Genomic DNA, 6,803 nt, shown 5'->3' with positions numbered 1-6,803 from the left:
ATTCAATATAATAGAGGAATTTCATTTCTCTCCCCCCTGAAATGTATCCTGGTGAAGAAAGCTTTGAAACAGTATTTAGGGATTGAGTTCCCTCTTGATCTTGGATACAGCAGTTGACAAAACAGTTTCTCCTTATGGTCTCTTTAGCAGCTGTTCTGGGACTTTTGATTGTATCACATGCTCATCATCAGCAGATGGGATTTCTCATCTACGTAGGAAATTAAAGTGAAAATTAACTTTTTATTTCTGAAATCCTGGCTAGGGTTACAGTCCTGCTCAGGATGCACTTTGTCTCAGTGGGAGAGTCCAAGTGAAATGCTGTGAGAAAGAGAGGCCGTTCACTAATTTGGAACAACCCTTGATGGTTTGGATTGGATGTGGAAACGATTGTTCAATTAAATGTTTAGTCTGTTGCCAGAAAATTAATCAACAAATATTTTGAGAATCACTTCATAGTTGAAGTCAATTGGGCAAGAATAAATGTTTCATAAATGTGAAGATTGGCTGCTTTTGCCTGTTTTATTTCTCTGTGAATATTGAATATCTATGGGGTTTGGACTGTTGTTTGGACAAAACAAGCTGTCCAAATTTTGATGGGCTTTTTTTTTTTTTATAAACTATTTACCAGACCAAAGGATTATTCAGATTATCTAAAAAATAGTCAAGAGATTAATCAATGATTATATTAACTGTTAGTTGTACCTCTAGTTTTGACTACATCCTCTAGTTTTGTACACTGGATGAAAATGATTTATACCAAACATTTATTAGCACATTCTAGTTACTAATGGAAAATAAATCCTGAAGTGACAGTAAGATAAATATTTGCAATGAAATAATTTCCTTCTTTCCTCTTTTCTTTCTAGGCTTTCCTCTTAAATGCTGCCATACCATCCCTTTCTCCTTTCTTCTTCTTCAAATGCTGTTCTCTCTCTCTCTCTCTCTCTTTCTCTGAGGGTGCCGTGCCTGCTACATCCATAAATGCCACGATCAAAGTCTCCACTTTATTGGTGTTAGACTTGACCTCTCACCCTACTCTGCCAAATGTCAGTGCTCCACATCTCTCTGCTCCAGCTGTTATAAATAAAGAGCCCAGGTCCCAGATCTTACACATCCCTGGGATACAGACTGCCTTGTAAACAACCTCTCAGACATGACCTTACTGAGCAGAGCAGGCTGCAATGGTAAAGCAGGGAGATAGCGGATTGCCTCGATGCAGGACTGTGAATGTACTCTCAGCTATCAGCAGCAAAGAATTGGACCTTTCTGTCAGACCTGGTTGGTTAAAGTAAAACTTTTTGCACTGGAAATTCATGCTGCAGATCACCTGTACCAATAAGAGTAAAAATGCTAGTATGTGCTTGCTCCAGCTGTCTAAATTAACACATTAGAGTCAAGGTGTTTTAATAGTATCTTTGTGCGTAGACAATATAAGAAAGATCACAAGTGAGTGTCCCTTCTTTCAGTAAAGCTCCTTTCACATGAAGCGGTCTCGTTGAGCTGTCCAGCAGAGGGCAGAATAAGACTGGTAAATGGATTTTTTTTCTCCTCACTCTCTACCCCCCTCTTCTTCTCTGCTTTCCTCTTTCTTACGATGAAGCAACTTTAAAAATCTGTATATTTTACTTCTTCTCTCCCTTGTTTTACCCCGGAGCCAGAGCTGGCATTTTTACGGAGCGGGATGATTTGTTTTGTTTCTTTGTTCTACCGGCGGCCCCCTCTTTTTCTCCCTCTGCCTGTCAACTCTGTGGCTCTTTGCCCTGCATCCCTTCCTCCTCATTCCAGTCTTAACTTTCTCTCTGTAAGTGGTTGTCTTGGCCAAATCTTGAATTATGCACCGATGGGAGAACTTGACATGACTCTAGACACCTAACTGAGAACACAAACTTGTGGGCCACATGTGTACATTGCACAAACACAGACATGTGCATGCCTTAGATGAACACAGAGGCATGAATACACAGAACTTCTGATATATCTCCTCAATATGCCCAAACTTTATCTCACACAAACACAAGGTCAGCGACCAAAAGCCTCCCATATTTCAGAGCAGACAGATTCTCTGTATACGATTTAATTTCAGCCACCTGTAGAGTTTCCACATTCACTTCACAGTCTAAACTCCAATTTATGTCTGTGTAACCCAGCACAGCTCAATCCTCCGGCTCCCTGCCCAGGTACACCCTATAGCTGCAGCTAATGAACCATAGCATTGGTGCCAAACAGGGCAGTGGGGAATAAGGAGAGTATGGCCCAGATATAGCGAAACCCGTTCCCAACTCCTTTGACCCTGGTGAGAGAAATCCTACGGGGCCAGTATACATCCCTCCTGCACCACCACAAGCTCAATTACATCCATCAGTCACTGGGTTTGAGCACCAGAACTAACACCCATCCTACAGTCATAAGACCCCGAACTCTCCTCGGGTAAGGTTGTATAGAAACCTACATGTTGTACTGGGCCACACATGCAAACACACGTACACACACACACATATCCCAGGGGCTCTACTGTGTGGAAGCCAAGGCACTCCATAAATCACACCTGTAAAAGCTGATTTGGTACTAAACATGCTTTATTCACAAGTGGTGTTTACTGCCAGTGCTCTACTACAGGAAAACATGACGTAAAATGGCAGTATTCTGCAGAAATTATACCAAGATGTAGTAGTAAGGCCAAATGACTCTGTCATGTTTTTCGGTGATGATACTATTTTTTAAAATAGTTTTTTGTCCATTTTATCCTTTACTAGAGCCAATAGGAAATAAGGGCATGCAGCATTGATCCCCAGCCGCACTCAAAACAGGGAACACTGATATTACATGGTCAGTGTTTAAACCCCTAAGCCATCATTGCAGCCTGATCCTCTTCTCTATCAGCTGATTAGATACAGCAGAACAATCCTGGTGACTTTGGAGGATGTGTGTTTTTTGTAAGGCAAAGGAGACAAGTAAAGGAAAGAGGGACTGACAAAAAATAAAGCGTGGTGTTGTGAAAACGGGAGGAATGTAACTGTGAGAGTGGTCCGAGCTGTGTTGGACAGCGCAGTAGAGCATTGAGTATGGTGGTGTTGGGAGGGGGACTCTGTCACAGCCCCTCCAGGGTAATTGGCTCCAGATGTGAGGCAGCGTGGCCCCTGCGCCAGCAAGGCGTCAGGGCCGCATTAAGAGCTCAGCCCAGGGCTGATGGGATCGCAGAGAGACGAGCTCACCCCCACTCACAACCCCAAAAACACAGACTGAACCCCATACTGCGCTGCTGACCACTGGGCCTCCATCAGTACCCTTCCTACCTCTCAAGCCCTGCTCATCATCTGCCAAAATAAGTAAGCTCTGCAGTACTTCTTAAAACATCATGGACCCCACCTTATTTATTTACAGAAGACTTATTTCACTCTTGACCTTGATTTCTGCACTGACAATAGAAAATCTCTGTCATTCTCTCTCCAAAGGTTATTATGTCTTGGTGACTGTAGTGACAACAATCTTGCAGTCAAGTCTATTTTTTTTTTTATCATTGTATTGCTGCTATTGTGTTGAGCCAGATTGTGGACTGACTGGTGATGAGTGTGTCAGGCAATTCTTCCCCTGCGTGCTGTTTCAAGATTCTCTATTCAAGACAGCAACATGTTTGCTGCGCACAGTTGTTAAGCACTGGCGCTTTTTAGTGGTGTGTTCGGTGAAAGACAGCTGTGTGTGAAATGTGGTTGTATGACAATATGGTAGTAAAGTGAGGGATTTCACTCCTCTTCTCGTTCAGCTTGAAATTTCTAAGACATACCGGCTAACAAAGCTGATAAAAATGTTAAGAGTCATGATGTTATACATAAAGAACAGTGATACTAAGCGCAGCCTGTAGAGATGTTTTTTACGGGATAATGCTCCTTCCTTCCTGTATCAAACATGCTTTGTTTGTACTGACCTTATCTGTGAACCTTTTATTAATACGATTAAAAGAAAAAAGGCATAAAAAAAGTCTCGAAAAGAGGCCTCAAAGCAAGAGCAAGAAATGCTATTACTGTGACACAAAGAGCATGTTTACTGATAGAGCATGAAAATTGATTAAAAGCAGAAAAGCAGTATGGAGCGATGGCGGACAGAGGGAATGGAGAGAATGGAAGGAAAGAAGAAAAATTAGATAGCACTTCATCAGTGATGACACTTGCATGTCGATGGCATTTGCTGAGTTGCAGTCTGCCACCATGACTAACAGGGAAAACCACTCATCATGCCAACCAGCATTATATGGCTTATGTGAAAAGACCCTTGAAGCACCTTTCAGCCAGGAATGCCTGTTGAACAAGATTATGCGGGTAAACAGAAAGCAGATGTTGTGCCTGTTCTCAGCTCTGCTACAGTTTCTGATGTCCACTACCTGTGAAGGCATGTTACTCTGAAGTTGTTCTTGAAACGCAAACAGGAAGTGGATTACTGCACTGACTCACCTTTCTGCCAAAACGAATCTGTAGAGGGCTACAACACCTGACCGCACAGTTAAACTGAACAATTTAGACTGTTGGATGATTTTTAATTTTCTTTTTTTTTTTTTCAGATGTACCTCAAATCCCTGCTAAATGAGCCCAAGTACCCCTGCATCGACACCACCTGTCAAGTTCTAAATATTTTCTTATTAATGGATTTTAAACTGGATGTTATTTAACACTATTTATCAGTGGATGTTGAGACTACATTTTTTTTTCATACAGTTGAATGGTCAGTATTTAGGTTGGTCAAGTTTGCATTTGCAGTACTACCACTTGCAGTGGCAGAAGCTGGACGATTAAGCCATTTATCCATTACTTATAACCGTTTTGACTGTTTCTTTATTACCTTTGGCTAATTTTTTATTCATTACATTAATTACTTTTAGTTTTCTATTTCAAAAATGTATTCATTAACCTTAGCTAACTATTTCAACTGTATATCCATTAGGCCTACTTTAAGCTAACATAACAATTTCAGCAGTTTATCCATTAGCTTACTTTTAGCTAACTATTTCAACTATTTATCCATTACTTTGACCTAACATAACTATTTCAGCTCTTCATTTACTAGCCTACTTTTAGGTATTTTCAGCTGTTTGTCCATTAGCCTACAATTAGCTATTTCAACTATCTATCCATCACTTTTAACTGTTTTAACTAGCCTAGCCTACTTTTAGCTAACTATTTCAACTTCTGTTTGCTGAGTAGCTGGTTATGGTAAATTGATTCAAGATTATCATCACACCATTTTGCAATCAGCTGTTCGTTTTCCTCTCCTTTACACAAAAATATATATATGAGCTGAGTTTAGCTGAACTGTATCCCTTGGCAACTGCAGAAGTAGAAGATTCCCTGGTTGGCAATCACTGGTCTACTCCATGAAGGCAGTGTCATTAAACAATAGGATATCAAACTGTGTTAAAGGTCAAAGTATTGACATTGGGATCAGACCCAGCTGTTACCCAAAAATCCCGATTTCCAACAACAGAAAATAATTTTCAAAGAACACAGCCAACACCTCTTAAAACAATACAAGAGCAGAGGCTGCCAACAGGGGTTTAATTTCAGCCCACCATCATTCCTCCGCCTCCTTCCATCCTTTAACCCTGGGAGATGGTGTTGTCATACTGCTGGACATGGGCCCAGGGTGTGAGTGAGTTTAACTAAACAAAAACACTCCCACCCCGGGCTAAGGACTCATGCCCCAGTCAGACCTCCATAAAAACAGCTCTGGTCCGTGTTAACATGCATCTTTCCAACACATGATAAAATGGAGAAAACTGGAGCATCTGGTTATCTCTTCCTAGTTAGGCTTTCATAAACCTTAAGAGGAATGTCAATGAAATGAGGATAACATGGACTGCTGTGAACACAGTCTGACACTAGGTGGTAATCTTCTGCTGCATAAGGGTTTAGCTCATGGGCGAAAGCATGTATGGAAGCAAAAGAAGTTATTTTATGCCTGAAAGAGCATGTATCTGGACAAATAGGGTGACAGATGTCTGATGGTGGCTTCTGGAAGTGTGCAACAACTACAAGTCATTCTTAACTGTAGACAGCTGTAATTACTTTCAGATTTAAATATTACATTAAAAACATTGTATGATAAGTTTATAAAATACAATGCAACTATAGGAGATTTTTATATATATATATATATATATATATATATATATATATATATATATATATATATATATATAAAATTTAGTACTTTTAATTTAGTACTTTGTACATTTTGCTGATAATACTTCAGTACTTTTACTTAAGTAGGAGTTTGAGTGCAGGACCTGTAAAGAAGTATTTTTACATTACTGTATTGGTAATTAAATAAAGGATTTCGGTATTTGTACCACTGGCTACTAAACCCAGATACATATTCAGTGTTGATGTTATTTGTGGTTCACTTTATTCATAGGAGTGTCCTTAAGAGCAGTGGATGGAGGCTGGGGATATTTCCTGCACTGGGGAACCTCCTTTAAGGGGGCGTGAAGAGTGGGCGGCCACTTCTTTCTGGATGGGCGGCGGGCCGGTCTGCCTAATTCCTTAGATTAAAGCCAGAAGTCTGCTGGCCGTCGGTTCCAGAGGCAGCATGAAGACAATCTAAACAGCATAATGATTAGAAACGTACCAAGCATGTGGCTTTCATTAGCTACAGGCTGAATCCACATCACAACAATGAGGAGTGGGTCTCAATGTCAATACTACACCTGTCAATCAAACACACAGTCATGAATGGAACATGATAGATTATCAGTGTTGTGGAAAGCTCAAAGACATTTTAGTAGTTAAATGGGCAAGCTGACATGTCAATGTATA

Source organism: Xiphias gladius, chromosome 10 (assembly GCF_016859285.1).
Source record: "Xiphias gladius isolate SHS-SW01 ecotype Sanya breed wild chromosome 10, ASM1685928v1, whole genome shotgun sequence".
In the NCBI taxonomy this organism is placed as follows: Eukaryota; Metazoa; Chordata; class Actinopteri; order Istiophoriformes; family Xiphiidae; genus Xiphias; species Xiphias gladius.
Note: the sequence above shows the minus strand (reverse complement) of the source record.